This window comes from Trachurus japonicus, chromosome 21 (assembly GCF_045865225.1).
Source record: "Trachurus japonicus isolate A0001 chromosome 21, Traja_1.0".
In the NCBI taxonomy this organism is placed as follows: Eukaryota; Metazoa; Chordata; class Actinopteri; order Carangiformes; family Carangidae; genus Trachurus; species Trachurus japonicus.
The window spans coordinates 16,867,510-16,887,138 of record NC_140927.1 but is presented as its reverse complement, the minus strand read 5'-3'; the positions used below and the strand labels follow the sequence as shown (position 1 = coordinate 16,887,138).

Here is a 19,629-nt window from a genome sequence, read left to right as displayed (position 1 = left end):
AATTAGCATGCTTATTTCTATTTCACTCTGTTTACTCCCTTATTTACCCATTTATTATTCTTCACAGTTTTAATTGACAGCAAATTTACCTGTCAATCTGTTCTTGTCAAGCTCAGACACTATTACATTCTGTTGTGATAATATTATCATGGCTGGAAAAGATAATCCCAACAAGTGTTGGGCGATTTTGACATTCTCAGATCGTCCCAATCGCCCTCCCTGGAGATCGCCGATAGACCTATCTATCGCCGGGGTCCGGGGGGGGGGTTGGCGGCGGCCGTTCCACGTGTTCGTTCGACTGGGGGGGGGGGGGGGGGGGGGGGGGGGGGGCGCGGCGGCGTATGAGTATCGCTTTTACCGTGCCCTGCTGTCATGCATGCGCGCTTCTCTCTCTCTCTGTGTGTGTGAGGGCTAACAACGGAGAAAGAGCACTATGATCAATGAACGGAACGCTATTGTGTTGCCGAAAGCCGAAAAATCTATTCTGGCGGACGTAATTTATTTGTGGCATTAGTGAACACCTCGTCGGGCTGTGACATACAGTAACAGGGCTGGCGTCGGCAGCCTAGTCACAGCCACAACACCAGCTAAACGTGTTTCCTCAAATTTGAGGCGGAGTGGCCACCCTGTTTACCACAGAGATTTTGTGTGCGGTCATATGACTACCTGGCTCCGTCTGATTGGACGTCGCCAGTGGCTGCATTTGATTGGTGAAACACTGTCATATGACAGAGTATCTGTTGGAAGCAGCGAGAGGAGCGGCTTCATTAAAACAAAACAAACAGATTGCGCATTAGATCAATAAAAAAGTAGCGAGTGTGTAAAATCGCCAAGAAAACGACATCGCCGAGTGATACAATCGCCGATAGACGATTGGATCGCCAATCGGCACAACCCTACATCACCATTGGTGTTGTTTGTTTAAACGTTTTCCTAACTAGTGAAACAATGTATAGGCTACTGTAATATGATGCTGTATACTCATGCAGGAAGTCAGAAGAAGACATGATTGGGTCAATGGGGAAAGTTTGCGATGCTGCGCAGTGTCGTACCGCGAAGGCGACCCATGGTAATCCTAATTTGAGCTACGCGGCTTTCTGCGGTACTACCATGTGTAGCGAGGCTTCACCTTGATGTGAACCCAATGCTGTACAAGCGCTGCGTGCTCCTGAGCTCTGGAGGCGTGGCTTTAGAGAGAAGTCTGAGGAAAGAGGCTTGGACTTTTCACTTCCACTTTGAAAATGTGGCCTGCTAGAACCGGTTTTCCAGGATCTCCAACCCTACCTTTAACAGCAGTGTGACAATATACTGTATCATATTTATTTATCCTCCATTGGCAGTAGGTTACCCTAAGTTGTGTTACTGTACCTAGGCTAACTTAACCACAAATGGACAAATTTATGAAAAAACGAGACCTTGTTGATTCAGGTCCAGTCACTGTGCTATTGAGCCTCTACACTCATCTCTCCAGCTCTACACAACACTTGGCCCAGACATGAACACAACTCAATCCATATTCTCTGGCGCTCTATCTTTCTGCTCGCTACAATGAAAGACAGACTCTACCTCACACCAAACAATCCCTCCCTCCTCACACAGCTGGATCAAGGTACATATTATCTGTGATGGTAGCATCAGCTCTGTGAACAATCCTGTCTGGACCATCCTAAAAAATGAAGCCACTGTTGGTGTCAGATCGTCACTGCCAAAAGGAACATGGCCACTTTGTTGGTGTAGATAGACCGTACTATTCAAACTGCTCAGTAAGAGAATACATTCCCAGCACTGTCTGTCACCCACAGTTGTTGGTGCTGTTAAAAACAAAATCAATTTCCTCCACCTGCAGGGGAGAGAGGCATTAAACCTGGACAAGATCTGTTGGAGTAAACATGCGGTGTTTGGAGTGGCATCTCCCAAATAAGTGGTCCTCCAACTCCTTTTTTGGGTGAGCTATGTAAAAACGGTTTGGTTTATGTGGTGTTGTGTGTGTGTGTGTGTGACTATTTCTTGTCCAGCTGAAGTGACTTCCTGGAGATAAAGCTGGTTGCCCGCCAAGAAACAGTCCTGCACATACTGTAAACTCCATGCATAACCACATGTTGTCACTTTCACATCCTGGACTGAATCAAAAACAAACAAACAAAAAAAACATAAAGGAGTAAGTTTTAGATCTACTGTTTTTTTCCCCAACTCTCCACAATATAAAATGCTCCAATGAAGTCTGCCAAAACAACGGACTGCTACACATGTTGTTAGACTTGCTTTAGTTCCATTTCTATTGAATCTATTATCTGCCAATAGGGAGGTTTACTGTGTTAGTAGGTTTATTAAACAAGCCAAAAACAATCACTGAAAGGCAGATGGAGCTGTCCAAGCCAACATCTTTATAAATGAATCTCAGAGCAGAGAGAGATGGCTTCAATAACTTTTAATATTATCCCTGGAGTATAAATGCACATAGTGCATAATGCATTTTTATAATTTCACCTATTTCACCTAAAAAAATCAACAAAATAGCAACCACACACTCAAAACACTGTTCATATATCAATTTATTGCAAGCTTTCGGTCACTGTGACATTCTTGAGGCATACAAGACAAGTGAATGTAGCTGTACATGAGGGAATGCAGCTGTACATAACCCCTACAGTATGTTCAGCTACATTCACTTGTCTTGTATGCCTGAAGAAGGTCACAATGACTGAAAGCTTGCAATAAATTGATATATGCACTGTGTTTTGAGTGCACGGTTGCTATTTTGTTGTTTTCTAAGTTTCATAGTTCAGCTCCAGCACCTCTTTTAGTAGAAGTATTTTGCCTACGGATGAGTGGTGGCCTTTTTCACTGATAATTTGACCTCAACAAAATCATAAACCAAATCTTTAACCTGTCAGACTCTCAGATTTTCCCTGTTATTCAAGGCGAGGCGGACACAAAGTGATGAAAGATTGCTTTGGTAAATTATGATTATACAATTAATGCTTCCACAATCCTCTATAGAGCCACTATACGTTGTCCAAAACAGTGTCACATTATGCAGATGATAACTGGTGCTGACAGTCGATGGTGAATGAAAGAGAACTGCAGAGTAATTACAGAACTGGATTCATCATAGTTACTGTCTGTAATAATGTCTTGGCAGATTTTATGTAGTTCAGTCATGAGACAAATTGGAGAGTACAGCATATGCAAGACGCTGCAGAAGATCTTCAAAAACGAAAAAAAGAAAAATCCGTCTTGCAACATCCAAACCTATACAGTGTCATCCTGTCAGCTGATTAGTGTGAAAAATAGGAAATATAGCTACAGGCTCCTCTGCGTACGCCGCAATGTGCAAACCGGAGACTTAATATCTTTTATGGCACTTTTCAACATCACAATCTGAGCGATGGCTGGCAGGTTTGCTTTAAGTCAGTTCCTTGAGGTGTAAATGGATGCTTTCACGATATCTCCCTTTCATCTCACAAAATGTTTTATTCCAAACTGTGTGTCCAGATTGCAAAATAAAAACAAAACCAACAAAAACAAAACAAAAGAAGTTGGAATATTAGAGAGAAATGCAGCTCATGCTTTGTTTAGGATGAATTTATTCATGTTTCTGCGAGGCTGTACTGCAATTAAGACAAAAGCTCATGAGCAATAATATGCCCCGAGAGCTTCATATCTCAGAAAAACACACTGTAGTGTACTATATACATGGATCTACAGTTACAGTTATTTGTTTACTTCGACTTGCTTGTTCAAATAACATGTTGCTGAAAATCATGTTGATAATGAAATGCACAGCCCTTCACCAAGTTTGGTGCCAACTTAAAGGAGGGATTTTCTTTTTCTTTTTTCTACTTTCTTGTACTGTATAAGGCATTTTTCAGCATTTTTGTCAGTTCCTCTGGAAATGATACATGGGCCTTGATGTAAAACAAATTTATGGTGTTGAGATCTATGAGTCCAGATAATGATCCTGATCTGGTGGGAGGAAATTCTGAATCCACATTACACACAGGGTTGAACATAATTAATAGTAAGTATAAGTGTATCTGACACCAGCATATAGCTGTAGAGCTGTTTGATTCTGATATTATTATCTCACTTAACAACAGGTTATAAAACCAATGAGCTGTCTTGTGTATTGAAGACAATAAATAGAGCCACAATAAATGGCAATCAGTAGTAGTTGCTTTCTTCCATGAAAACGAAAGACTAAAATGTCATGTTTTGTCACGTCAGGTCACTAGGAAGAAAAAACACATCACATTCTTTAGTCTTTAGCTTTGGCTAAAGAAAGCACTCGACTGAACGCTGTTCTACTTTAGTATTTTTTCCAGTTCAAACAAAACAAAGACTTTCATGACAGACTACATTTAATCGTAATAAATCAAAGAGAGCAATTATTGGGTGCATCACACTGCACAAAATGTGAGCAGTAAAAACACATTTGTTTGGAGCGCTGTGCGACGCAAATGATGGATTGCAGTGAGAGTCCTAAACCCACCTCTGATAAAGGACCAATAATTTACCTTTTTCCTCTCACTGACACCTGAGATTGCCTCTGCATGTAGGTAATTTAGTCGACAGAGATGTATGTCTTGTTTGCATTAAGAGATTTCAGTGTACTTTATTCTTCTTTATCATTTACTAACTTTATTTTGAAAAGGTTTGAAGCTAAGAATGCTGTTTTGTTAAGATCTTATACTGAACATCTTATTTCATGACATTCTATAGCTTAATTATTATTTCATGTATATAAATAAATATAGAAAAATAATAAGTTATACTTGCAGCCCCTGTTGTTAGGGGAATTACTGAATGAACAAAACAGATGAGAGAGTGGGAATACTTGAGAGAAAAGGCTTTAATGAGGAGGCCGTCACAAACCCAACAAAATATCCTTTATCTATATTTTGTCCTGAAACATTGCCCTTCTTCAAAGCAATTACAGAGGGAAACGAGGAGCTGCAGGTACTCCTTCAGAATACAAAGGACGCCTCTGCAGAAAGGATTTGGGTCCTTGAGCACTTACACACAGAGTGATTAACCTTTATCTTTCAACCTGTCCCTGTCAGACATCATTAGAGAGAGGACACTCACGAGAAGCGATGGCATAGGAACGTTGAATGTGTACGTCTTGTTCCTTTTGTCAGACTTTCACTTGAATGAAGCTGGTGGATTGTTGTGACATGCTAATGTAATGTCTGAAGATATATAGCACTGTGCTGTTAGGAATAAAAAGTAATGTATAATAAAGTACAAAGTGACGCTGAATACAAGCCCTTGTCAATATGACTAAAATATTACATAACCTGTCCATTTAATACAGTTTTATCTGTTTTTACCTTTCATGATGAGATTCCATTATTTCATTCTATTTTCTTTTTCTATATTTCGACTATCAGCCTTCATGTTTGATGACAGGTTCAATCCTCCTGGGCATGAATGACGCCAGTCTTCAACAAATCTATGGAGAGACGTTCTACCGTTCTTTGCAGGTGATTCTTTTCAGCTGCTCTTTGCCGAAGGGGTTTTCCCTGCTCTACCTTCTCTTTTAAAATATTCCAAAGATGCTCCATTGAATTCACTTGGCCAGGTAATATTTCTTTTGTTTTTTGTTCTTTTCCTTTTTTACTGTCTTTCCACAACTTCCTCATTGTTGTGTTGGAAAATTCCCCCTCTGCCGAGCTTCTTCAGTCGCCCTACTGTACCTCTTCTCCATTTGGAGCATGTTGCAATAGGCTTGGTGTTCCCATACTATATGACCCTGCTAATGCAGTTACATTGTGCTTGGGCTCTGAATTTCCTGTGTAGAGTATCTAACCTGATTGTCTTTAAATATGCATGACACCAACACCTAAACGTCACCTTAAAACAATCAAATTATCCTTACAGAATCTAATTGAATTATTTACCATTTAATGAAATTGAGAGGTGCGTAAGTAAAAATGTCTTAACATTGACTGAAATATTTTCCCTGCATTATTTGTAGTGTTAATTCAAGTTGTTTTTATTTGTGGGTTTTTTTGTGTGTGTAACATTCGTAGTATTTTAATTGCACAAAGCTTTGGTTTCAACTTTCTTCATTTCTTTTCTTCAATTGTCTGAAAGCTGGATACCTGGGGACATCAAGGGGCTGATGTCTTGGCTTGGTACACACACAATGACTTGGTCACCGCACGGGTAGACACAGGGCCATGCTAATGAGGAAGCTGAAGCAGGTGGATGCTCATTATAGGTGAGCTGGGCAAACTTGCTGTCCCATTACATCATCTGGGAAGTTTTGTATCACACTATGGCTGTTACTACTTATAGCAGCATGATGTGTGCACTTTCCTTTTAAAGAAGGCCATATACATGCTGACCATTACACACACACACACACATACACATACACACACTGTAATATTAGCAAACATATGGACCTTAACACACATATCAATATTTATATTATGCATGTAATACATATGTATGAAACTACGCTGGGATTTTGTGATTGAGGTGAAACAAATCAGCGACAGAAACTATTGGCATGATACACTGAGATGTCCGTGTCAGGATATACAGCGTTACTCTGTACTATTCCACATTTCCCCATCTACTGAAAATCAATTTTCAATCAAACCTTTAACTGCACTCTCTCCTTCTCAACAACACACAAAGGCAGGTTGAAGAAATGACAACACTGCAGACCAGAATATTCAGAAATGGAAAACTTAATAATTGTGTCAGTTGAAGCAGAGATGGAGAGGATGTGCACTAAATGTACTTAGCATTGTTTGAATTATCATCCTAAAAGACTGCAGCCTATCGCAAGGGTTCTTCTAATAAGACAATGACTAAAATGAAGTGAGCTTTTACACAGACGTGGCACTGTGCAAAACAGGTCTATTTGTATTCTGTTGTGGACAGGAAACTGAAAATGCTTTCCCCAATGGGCTTGCACTCAAGAGTTCAAACAAATTACAAGCTGCTGGCATCCATAGTTGCAAAATTAAGGGATAATGGATGTTTTCTCCTGCAATGCTGACCAAAACATGAACAAACAAATATGGAGTACCTCTCTTACACCCATACCTTAACCCTATCGCAAAGACTGTAGCTGATATTATTAATATAGCATGCATGGCACAAAGTCATAAAAACAAATATGACAGTAGATTATCTGTTTATCTAACCATAAACTAACCCAAACCAGCCTACTGGAGTTGATATATCTTAAATGCACACAATTATTTACAGTCCAGTCATGTTTGATGGAACTCTGTAGTAAATCTTCCTGGGTGCTGATGTCCACGAAGGAATACTGTATGTGCACAGTTTTGACTTTGGCTCCTTTTTGGTTTTCCCTATCAAATAGCTTTTAAAGCCGTTTCCCAAGTGACCTCAGACTTGTGTGTGTTTTTTTTTTCTTTCTTACATTTTAATGTGCTGAATATGTTCAGTGATCTGTCAAAGTTGTTTTTCTGCTGCCTATAGTACAAGAGTCTGGCCTGTAGGAAAAGCTTTTTATAACACCACAGGCTGGTCGGGCAATCATGCCCCGTAATAGCTGCGAAGCTGCATTCAACTCGGAAATATTCTATTTACACAGGATATTTTAGAGCTACTTTACACTAGAGGTAAAATAAAAGCCGCATTTTTACTCTGTCTGCAATTCTTTCATCCAAATGCTTCAGTTCAGCTTTCAGCAGACCAGACAAGGTCTTTAATCTTGTGCTGATATTGCTGCAAATAAACCACTGGAACCATGTCTATTTACCGTCCTCTGTCAAATTCCTCCGTCATCTCTTGTTAAAATCTTGTTCAGTGTTTTTTTGCACTTCGTTGTGTGCTGACTGGCTGATGAATACACCGCCAAGAGGCAAATAGAGAATATGCTGGTTTCCTTCAGCTGGTCTAATTTATTTCAACTTCCGCTTTGTCTTTTTTCTTTCACACTCAAGTTTAAGTACTATCTTTCTCAGACACCTGACATTACAATACTACTATCTCCTCAACAAATCAATAACATCCCTTGTCTCAGCTGCTTTCAATCAGGTTTTCTTATTAAGTCTGTCCAGCTGGAGAGCCCCTTCATTCTTTAGAGGCAAAACTGATGCTGGTGGGATCTCCGTACTTACATACTGTACAGTAACTGACCAGATGTAGCCTAGTACCCAGCTGCAAAGAAGCTGACTTTTTCTCTCCTCTGAAGGAAAACACTGCCAGACTGTAAGTTAGACTGCTACAGAAACTCTGAGAGCGTCATTATGTCATACAGAAACACAGCATGTGCAATTACTGAAATGATAAGGTGGAAGACTTTTTATATTGCGAAAGAAAATCCTATATGAATTCCCACAACTCTGCACATGCACACTGAAAATAACAAGTGAGAGTGAGCACAAGGAGCTCAAGTTTCAACTGAAAGATCTACATCAAGCATTGACAGCTCCAGTGCTGTTGAGATTTATAGATCCAAGACACTCATCCCCTTGTACAACAACACAGAGAAATCAGAATCAGAAATAATGTTGCACTTAAAACACATCACGTTGTATGTTGCAAGACTGAAATGCTTGTCATCTTCCTCACCTGTGCCTTGTACATTTTCTGCAGGCACAACCAAGCCTCCACTTCAGATATTGGCTGGGGGTTTTGAGGAATATCAATTCCAGACAGGCTGTGCTTTGCTCCGTCCAAGGTGCTACAGTGTCACCTTCACAGGCTGTCCTGTTACTGTGTAGCTCTGAGAGGGAGGGAGAGAGAGCACTGAGAACACAGGCTTCTCTTCTCAGCAGTGATAACTGCCCTGGATCAAGTGAAGGGGATTCAGTAGTTGACAACTATGGTCATAGTGCAGCACACAGCATAGACACAAGGCTTAACAGCAGCAGTGGCTATAGTAATGTAAATATTGGGACACACATCAGACAACCACACATAACAGGCAAAGAAAATGGATCCTATCCTGACAGGTTCTACTTTGTCTTCTTATAGGCAGCTTTGTTTGTCTATTAGCCATTTTGGCAGAGTGAGCAGTGGATGACACAGCTATAAATATGTATACAGCAGGGCACCACCTCTTTCCGCAATGCAAATGGATGTTTTTAAGACGCAACTGCTTTTGACTTGAGGTCAAGACAAACAGCTCCACAGATCACTGCACTGCCAGTGTCTGATGGACTTCACCTACTAGATCATTTTCTAGTTGCACCTGGGCTTATCTATTCCTGTCATTTGTCATGCAAGTAAGCACATACACTCAGCTCTATCTCTGTGCTGTTCTGCTGTTTTGCCCATATAAATGTGGCATTTGCATTATGCATGAGGTCCTGCTACATTTTGCACCAGCCCTGCATTGTGTAACTTGTTTGTCATGTTTCACTGCCCATCAACTGAGCTAAAACATTTTGCACCTGTTTCATAATTGCCACACACACATAAGCACACCTCTGATTATAGCTGTTAACACTTTTTATTTTCACAGATGGCCAGTAATACATTTGTCCAACCACTGGTAGAATAACAGGTGAAATACTGTATATCATCTTAATGCACATTGTCTATAATGAGATTAGATGCCCAAGTATCTGCTGTAGCAAGTGTAACTGTAAAATACCTACTTTCAGGACAACATTTCATTAGAGTACTTTCTAAACCAGGAAAACATTTTTAAAATAATTAGATCTCTCCACATGAAGCTATACACTCTTTTATGCAATATGTTGCACAGGCACAGATCAAATGGTGGCTTACTTAACAATATAACAATATGCGTGCACTGTGTTTCCTTTATTTTGCCCTGTGACGATAAAGATGTAACAGTGGGAAATGGCATATGAGAACATTTTGTTGAGACTGTTTATTGAATGAGAATAAAGAAATGCCGTAATCCGGAAGAATACTAGTATGTTAACAAATGAGAACTGTGTGCAAACAATTTTGCTCTGAAAAGGCTACGGCAAAAGATCAGGACGAGCTCTGGAGATCAGGTTGAGCGGGAGAATATAATGAATGAAAGTGTTAAACTGGCTGATTTGGACACTAGTGTGCCATGCTGCATATTTAACTGAATACTGTGTGAGCCCTGAGAGAGTCTACAGCACTTGGGCTTCAGTGGGAGTTTATATGAGGGGACATAACTCCAGAGGGACTTGTTCGTGCTGGCAAACAGAGAGCTAATTTACCCCATGACTTAACAAATCACACACTGTGTCAGATGATACTTTGCCTTTATAGCTTTCTAAACTAATAGAAGCCCACTGTAATTATAACTAGATCATTCCTAAACATTCAGTGTTGATCCCATACAAGGCAACAAGAACCAGACGTCCCTGCTACAAACTGACTTTACTGACTAGAACTGTAATGTCTGTGTTCCCAAAATCGTGTGAAAACTCCTATCAAACTCAGATTTAACCCTGCAGAAAATGAATTGGAAAATATAGAGGCATTTTTCAATTTCCTGTCTTTGTACATGCCAATGGTGATGTAGTTGAGGTCAGGAAAAGGTGGAGGTTATGGTAAATAAATGATGGTTAGGAGAAGGGAAAGATTGTGGTCAAAAATCTGTCCACCACCCACTCACACATGTACATTTTGCCTCAGGCACACTACCTACAGGATCACAACAATTCTGTATGAAAAGCAACATGTCACAGTGAATCTGCTAAAGCATTGAAGACAGTTTTAGAGAGCAGTTTGTTTGTAAAAAAAAAAGAAGAAAAAAAGAAAGATTTTTCAGAGAACAATTTGTTAGTCTTTCTTTTCTTCCTCTTTCTTTTAAGGCACTCTGAAATGCAGAACTGTGAGGAAAAAAAGTCAGGTTTGAGTTGAGTGTGGAGGCTGTTGAAGACTACGACGTTGCTCAGCTGGCTGAAACAGACTGTCACTCAGAGAGCATATATATGTTAAAGGATTACAACGCAGCTCAGTTATGGTAGACTGGAGCCTGTCTCACTGTGCTGAGTCCACCGGAAATATCCATAAGCAAATTCTGCCCAGCCCAAAATAGCTGCAGATACACACCGATCAAATTACTGCTCTGAAAATAGCATTGTTTTTCATAGAAGTAGTGGCATTCAAATTAGAATTAAATGATACAAGTCAAGACTTATCTCATATCAGAAGCAGAACTGGTGTTATAGCACTGTGTGCCTCAAACTTCTCGTCTTTGCGATTTGAGGGTCATGGCTTCTGCAGAACTTGTCTGGGGCCTTTTTTGTCACAGCAATAAAAATGGTTTGGTCTGCTGGTCACTGGGGAAATCAAGTCAAACTTCAAGAGGCCCTAGTTCACTCATTCCTCTAATAAGGTAGCTTGAAACCAGTCATGGGCTGTGGAATTGTTCCACAGTGTCAGAGTGTAAAATGCATTTCTTCAGTCTTTGTGTTTGAACAGATGGGACAGAGCTGAAAAATGTCCAGCACTCTGTGATTATGTTTTTCACATCAGTACTTGAATTAATGTATATAGCTACAACACAACTGTCAATGTTTAGACGAGCCAGTGTTTCACGCTGCTATTTGAAATTGCATTGTAACTGCAAATTCAATTCAGAGTTGGTCTGTTGTATCAGGCTGATTGATAACTGAAGATATTCAGAGGGTGAAGAGGGTGTACACAAGACATAAGGTCCCAGATTTTTAAAATTAAAGAAGATGATGCCATTTATGTGAGGCTAAATGCTGCTCTAACAATATAATTGTTCTGAAAGCCTTGAAACACAGCGCTATTTTGGTGCTAAAACAGCACCAAAATATATTACAGTCTCTGTATTCCTGTATAAAGTAAATAGGACAAAAACATTGGTTATAAAATATGTCACAATTAAGGAAAATTTAACTGATAATTTATTCTCCTGGGCAGATCCTGACAGTTTGAGTATGTTGCAGTCGGTCCCCTGAATAAAAACTGGGCTGGGGGCTGTGACTGCCTGGGGTCCCTCAAAACACAGACAACGGATTATCACATTTTGAATGCCAATCTGATTATTTGAGGTGAATAAGGTCTAATAGTCACAATTTTGTGAGTCTTCCCTGGAGGAAAAACTCTTCAAGTGTTTCTCAGTGGTGAGAGGAAGAGGCTTGCATGCAAATGGACCAGAATCAAACACTGCATATGTAAAAACTACATCACTCTATATTCCTCTTCTATTAGGTTAAGCCAACGTGTCCATCCTCAATACAGTAAATCCTATCCTTACCTCTCCTTCCCCAGGTCTTATAGGACATTAGACACTGAAGTCTTCCTTATTCCCAACACCATGGTTTTCTCCATAATCAGCAAAAACTGTACAACCTCCATGTTCAACAGCTCTGTTACAGCCATCCATTCCAAATATCCAACACGTCCTACTATCATTAAACATTTAATCCCTCTTTCAGTTTCATCAGACAGCGGGTCACCATCTGATCATCAGTCTAACAAGTGCCTCTCTGCTTGTTTCTTATCACTGATAAAGATGCCAGTCCAAAGAGCCAATAGCAGCTGTTGATCTTATCCTAGAAATGTAACACAGTCTTGTAGTACAGCATAATGTAACACTGTATACCATTTTAGATAAGGGCTGGGTGATATGGTGTATAATATATAAATAAAATATATAGTATATATGATATCTTGAACTCATTATGTTAAGTTCTTCATCATAAAAGCATTAAGAAGCACTCTCATACTTTTGTATGTACATCTCGCCTACATACAGTATGATGAACGTTTCCCAGCGGAAACAGACAGGAAAACATTTATTGATAGTCATCCTGACATGATACCAGCAACATTATATAAGAACTGTAGTTTCGGCGTCTGGACTTTTTATGAATGTGGCATTGACATTAAAAAATATATAACTTGTACCTTTAACCATTTTACGAACTGCATGGAGAGACAGAGGAGACCACAAGCAGCAGAAACCTGATGTTGGTTATAACTGTATTATGTTAATAATTGAACAAGTGAAGGGCAGTATTTTAGCCATGCTCATGCTCTCTCTCACTCACTCTCTCCGCCTGTGTTTGTTATGGAAAACTTTATGTAGAAACACAAACCTGCAACTGCTGCAAAGCAGACAGTGTGCCGGGAAGCCATTCGTCTCTCTTCATCTTCAGTTATTGTTTATTAAAATGCATTTATAAACTTGCTTTAGTGCTTTTCTTTTTTCTTTTTCTTTTTTTCGCTCTCTGGCCCCAGTTCCCTTCGTTCCAGATACAAACACACACATACTTAAGGCCTACACACAGACATAAACACGCACACACCTCCTCATCTACGTCACATATGGATGGGTGGGGGAGTGTGTCTGTGAAAGGGAGAGAGCAAGAAGAGCAAAACACTGAAGAGAAGTTCAAGCGTATCTGATATATTCTAGTCAAATTTAGAACATAGATTATGTTAAACCTGCCTGTAGCATACAATATATTCCATCATTAGTTTGACATGTGAATAAAGATGTCCCCTGAAAAATCAGTCTGTTTATTTTTTGACAGTAGATTCCAGGGGTGGAAAGTAACTAGTTACATTTACTCAAGTTACTGTAATTAAGTAGCTTTTTTGTGTACTTGTACTTTTTTGAGTAATTTTTAAAATCAGTACTTTTACTTTTACTTGAGTACATATTGTTGGAAGAAATGTACTTAGTTACATTTTAAATAGCTTAAGTTACAAAGTAAAAAATATATAACTCTGTGGGTTGTCAAAAGTAGCTACGCCGCCATCGAGTACAAGCCCAAGCCCTCGATTTCTCCCCCTTCACAGACGCACACAGCAGCAGGCAGGTCATCTATGCAGGCAGGTTACACACCTCTTTCCCCTCACCGCTACGTGAGTTTGTGCATAACAGGGCTCGTCGCTATGTTTGTCGTCTTATATTAGCCCATTAGCCACAGCTAGCGGTTAAAAAAGCTGACGTTAATGATTAAAGACAACGTTATCAGGCATGTCCATTCTATTTCGGCTACGTTTATGGTGACCGTGCCAGACACACCGGGGCTGAAGGCCGGACCGGCGGTCCCCCCGTTGAGTTAAATGTAATGAGCCCAGTCAGATCCATGGCCATGCTCAGAGGAACAGACAAGCAGCCCACTGCTTCAGAGCAGTTACAGTAAAGAGGCAAGAGAGAGAGAACCTACAGTAAACCCCCCCCCCCCCCCCCCCCCTCCTCCTTCCTCCCCTCCTTGAGAGCAGACAGGAAAGACAGTAAAAAAACAGGTGTGTGTGAGTGAAAGAGGGAGAGAAAGATTTTTCTTTTCTTTTTTTATCCGTATTGAAAATGGTATTGAGTATCGAATATTTTCTTTAATATCGATATTGAGTTGAAAATTTTAGTATCATGATCATGATCGTGACAACCTTAGTGCCAGTAACTGTAACTGTCCATCTGATTGGCTCTGGACAACTGCAGTGTCAGAAGGTCAGAATCAAGTTGGTGCCACAGGAGCTAAAAGATGATGGAGACCAGTGTATCGATGGAGAAGGGACAAGTTTGGAACACAGAGACATGCACGGAGAATGTGAGGCCAATCTCTGGCCATTATACCCCCCCCCCCCCAAAAAAAAAAAAAGTAACTAAGTAACTTTTACTCTGAGTAAATTTTAAATGAACTACTTTTTACTTTTACTTGAGTAGATTTTTACACCAGTACTTTTACTTTTACTTGAGTAAAATTTCATCAAGGTAACTGTACTTTTACTTGAGTAGATTTTTTTGGTACTCTTTCCACCCCTGGTAGATTCATAGTTTAAAACATTTTTAAAATAAAATAATTAATCAGTCTTTAGTTGTAGCCCTAATTTAGATACTGAGCTAGCTACCAAATAGCAGGGTGCGCCAACACAGTTTATAATTGAACGTCACCAAGGATCGTAAAACCAGTGTGGACAGATCATGCTCTCAGTATCTATGATACATTAAATCTGATGGAAAAAGCCGCCGTTAACCCTTGAGTCATGTGATCTACTGCTGCTCTTTGCACATTAGATGGGCTGATTATAAGATGCAAGACAATTGCTTCGTATATGATACATGTTGCAAGGAAATCTTCTTCAATACACCACGATTTCAGTCCAACTGCAAACGCGGTGCTAAAAAGGCAAAAGGGGGAATACTGTAGTAATTGACTGTATTATGGAGAGATTTTAGTTGTTAAAGGGGTTTTATAGTAGTGTAGTGCTTTTTTCACACTCTCACACACAACAGTAATAGAAGCACATCATCACTGTCCTACAGCCATGAACTGACATAGATCAAACTACTAGAAAAGGCAGAGAACCTACAGAAACACTCAGAAACACAATGGACAGCGTTGCCGTGATGATACCTGGTAATCAATATTGTATCATGAGAGATCAGACCATCATTATCATTGTTATAACTGAAGCAAGTAACCATTGCTGCATGCACCGATAATCACCATAGCAATCACAAACATCTTGTGGTTGTGGCATGAAATTAAATAAAATCTGCTTATTTCCAGTCATTAATGACACTTGTACCTCAGTTCTCATAAATAATAGACACAAACCACAACATTTCAACTAAATTGCTCAGTTTCTGCATGAGCCCACCACACAGTGGGCAGGGAGATGAGCTGCACTCAGCAAATCACCTTAAAATACTGTAACGTCTTGAATGCTAAACCATCTCTGCTGCTTCAATGATGAATGACTAAACAAAAAGCTGCATGTTCTGTACAATCTCACAGGTATTTTCAGTTACTCGGTGCGATTATTAGACCTCGTCTCTCAGGACTATGGTGAACTTACAGGTGAAGGAAATTCCAGCACACACACTTGAATAATCTTGTATTATATTGTGGGGCAAACATCACAGCTGAGTGATGTTTGCACTCAGCTATATGAGCATACACCTGGCAGAGTTCCCCCCCTCGGGATTTGGAGCTGTATGCAGTACCTTTGTTTTCCTACTGTGTCGGTTTTGTCTTACCTGTAACAAGTACACAGGTTTACAGGTAACATGGTTGTGATTCTTTTGAATATGTAAAGTTGAATTATTTGGCTGTTTTGTACCTGTACACTGTTCAACCTGAGAAGAGTTTTATCATCAAGTATAGGCCTAGTATATGTGACTTGGGATATACTGTATTCTATCTGTACCCTGTGTTATTTTCCCATTCACTTACAATAGGAAACTGGTCTCAGACTTTTGTACACCTACTATATGCATGAGGGTTTTGGTCACATCTTATGAGTCCTGATGTTAAGGCTATTGCCCCTTGTATCTCTTCACTGCTCTTGTAGCCATCTAAGTTCTTTAATCCTGACAAAGCAAATAAAATTCCTCCGTCAGTATTTTGCATTGCGATATACAGCTTAACCTCAGCTGTTTCTAATGGATCTCTGCTCTAATTATTAATGATAAAACCACTGTGGGCAGGCTGCATTATGAGAGGGGAGAGAGTAAGTTCTGTTGAAGTTGCTGCCATTTCTATGGGTCTATTGCCATTATTTAAGAGTTATACATTTCTGAGTAAATAATGTGTTGAGCTTTTAGAGAGGGAGTGAGAATGGCAGAAATACAGTCAGAAAGAAGCTGTGCACATGTCAGCCTATTATTAACAAGCCTGAGCCCAGGATGTTTTGCAAGTAAATATAGTGCTATTATCTCGACTTGATACAATGGTCATAATTTATAGCCCTAAACATAGAGGGTGCACTGTGTAACATGATGCCAAGAATAGAACCATGTTTAAACATGAATTAAAAAAAAATAAAATAAAAATCATGTTTGTAAAACTCCACATAGGTTTCACTTATAACATGTGTTTGTCTATTTTTTCCATTTAGATTTCACACAGACCTGTGTCGTGGTTATTTATTTAAAATGTGTTCAGGACCCTGATACTTAAACAAAATTTACATAAATGCCGATTGTAAGCCCTGTGTAACATTGGAGGCAACACTGACTAAGCAATACTGTACACTTAAACCAAGGATTAAGGCTTTAGACTCCCTCGACTAATTACACCTTGCAGAAATGTGATTAGTGAGAGCAGTCACAGTAAGCAGGGCACAGACACAGAGCCCCAGTTATGGTGTGAGCAAGATCAGCAGCAAACAAAATGAAAAACGATGCTTTCAGACAGACAGGCACTCATGGCACAAATCTTTACATACTGTCCTGGCAGATGGACATGTAATGGAAACCATCATGTGGTTGAACAAGAAAGAGGATTAGTGTTTGATCCAGATAATGATCTAAAATGTCCTAGTAATGACAGAGAGAAGAAACACAGGTCCTCAAGGCAACTCGCTCATCTTGGCTTTGAACCGTTTTAGATGATCTCCACCACAGTGTTTGCTACACTGGAGGTAAAATAGTATCTCAAATTTACAAAAATAAAGTAAAATTTAAAACATATATCAAATCAAAAAGTATTCTGATTCTGATTCTGAAATTATGTAATTACTTATCTTGGAGGTGCTAAAAGTGAATTTGGGGATTATGTGTTTCACTAAAATGAGTTTTAACAGTAAAGGAACAAGTACATTGTATTTGAACACTTTAGGCAGATTTCCAGATTTCCATCCATCTGCATGTTTTAACTCATCTTTTTCACATATCAGCACAATAGTAGCACAGTAGCTCTTTCTGCCCTAGCAGAAATGAAATGGAAAAAGAAAATTGTGGGGCCTTCCACAATGAATAGTAAGGACAAGAAAAACATGCTCCCACAGTTTCTATGACTACTGAAAACTTATTACACTCACAAGAGATTTTTAAGACCTCAGAGGAGCTGCTTCATTTTCAGTCTTCGATTCAGGCTGCTGTTGCAACTGGACACCCCTTGTCACAAGTCTGACTCACTCACCATCATTTAGCAGCTATTCAATCATAGAATCATACTTGTAATGATAAAGAATTATTTTACAGGCTGCCCCTTGACCCAAAGAAATATTCCTGTTATCCATAGCTTATGAGTGTTACTTCATTGCTGATCAGAGATCGAATATACACTGCCCTTTGAAATTCAGACATGCTCTTAGATGTAGTATAGCTCTATGCAAGAGATGAGGGAGGGGAAAAACACACACATTCAGATAGTCTATATAAATACATGTGTTTAAAGTTTGATAGGCTACAGTGTAACTTGGCCATCTGCACCACCCATCGTCCTGGACAGCCTACGCATTTCTGAGCAGAAGTGCAGAGGTGACAGCCCTTGCCAAATAGGACGGAGATCAGTGAGTGAGCCAAAGTAGCCGCATCTCCAAAGAGCCAGACAGGTGAAACCGGAACGGGCTAAAGCACAGATCAAAGCTCCACAACCCGAAAACCGGACGGACGGAAGCGCACGGAAATTAGGAAGGACAGATTATTATCTAAGGACAGGCGAAATCTAATAACACTGCAGAAATTACCCAAAAGTAGAACCTTCCCCCACACCACAAACCACGCTAAACCATGCACCACACACGCCACGTCGCACGGGAAAGAGAGAGAGAGAGAAAAAAAGCATTGTTGTAAATGCCTACCGCACTCAGTGTCTCCATCCCACTCAGACTTGTGGTCCTGATGTTTCGCTGCTGCTGCTCTGCTCCAGCATCCTCTCCAGCACAGTTATTTCGACTGGGGAGGGGAGGAAGCAGCATGATGGTAGTGCAAGCTGTCTGACGTGACACCGGCGACCAATCGGAGTGTAATCCGATAGATCCCTCACCAATCCGCTCAAAGAGAGAAAGTGCGGAGCGCATACGGACAGAAGTAGCAAGGTAGATTGACGCTGTGAGAGAATCTCAGTTAACTCCTGCAAAACTGTTTCCACACACACCGCAGCTCGCATTTCGCTCCTGCGCTCTCCTGCTGGAGAATTACGCGCAGATAAAATAGACCTGTTCAAAGAGTGTGCACTGAGCGGCTGCACAGGTACTGAGGTATTCTGCTGTTTCTTTTATATGATTTTATGCTGTTTTTTTTTTCAGGTTGCAATGTCTCGTCTCTTCCTCTAAAACTCACTATATGCAAGACTAAAGATGTGAGACTGCTAAAAAAAAGTTGATTACCAATAACATTTACAATATGAGTAGGCCATTATGAGATTTAGAAAAAGAAATGTTAAGGATGAAACTAGAAAGTTAAAACACTGTAAATACAGTAATATAATACTGTTAAAATGTGTCCACTTCCAGTAGGTCTATATTGGGTAATTAAAGTAACATGTAAGGAAAATCACACAATAATCTGCCTACATTCATAATTCATATTTAATGTGTAAAGATTATAATTTGACCATGTTGAAATTAAAATGCATCTGCTGTGTTGCAGTTGTGAAGTTGGTCACACTCAGCAGACTGTAAGCTAAGGTCGCAGTAGTCCACACAGTGAGGGGCAGTAAGAGGATGAGTAGCCACATTTGGTCATAAGCTTATTTTAGACTGGCTGTAAAATTTTATTTAAGACTTCCGGTCCTGTGCTGCCGTATCACACGGCTTCATGTAACCAAATTGTTGCTCACCTGCCTTTCTTTTAATGCTCAATTTCCATTTCTTTTCTTTTTTTTCTTCACATGGATGTGGTTGTCTGGTCTACTGTAGGCTACGCCTGCAGATAGAGCTCCAAAATCCCCCTGAGGTAGGGATAGCTTCTAAAGGAGATTATACTGACGGTGTGAAAGGGATCTGCTGACCTGACCCTGTCTA

General features: G+C 40.0%; 1 protein-coding gene across 1 annotated transcript in view; it reads right to left on the bottom strand.

Annotated features, from left to right (window-relative positions):
* The window catches only part of b3galt1b (UDP-Gal:betaGlcNAc beta 1,3-galactosyltransferase, polypeptide 1b), a 48,322-nt gene extending 29,745 nt beyond the window's left edge, over positions 1 to 18,577 (bottom strand). Inside the window, exon 1 of the mRNA XM_085764356.1 lies at positions 18,466 to 18,577. The gene's annotated coding sequence lies outside the window, so the exon portion shown is untranslated. The remainder of the gene's footprint in view (positions 1 to 18,465) is intronic.
* Between the last annotated feature and the right edge of the window lie 1,052 nt (positions 18,578 to 19,629).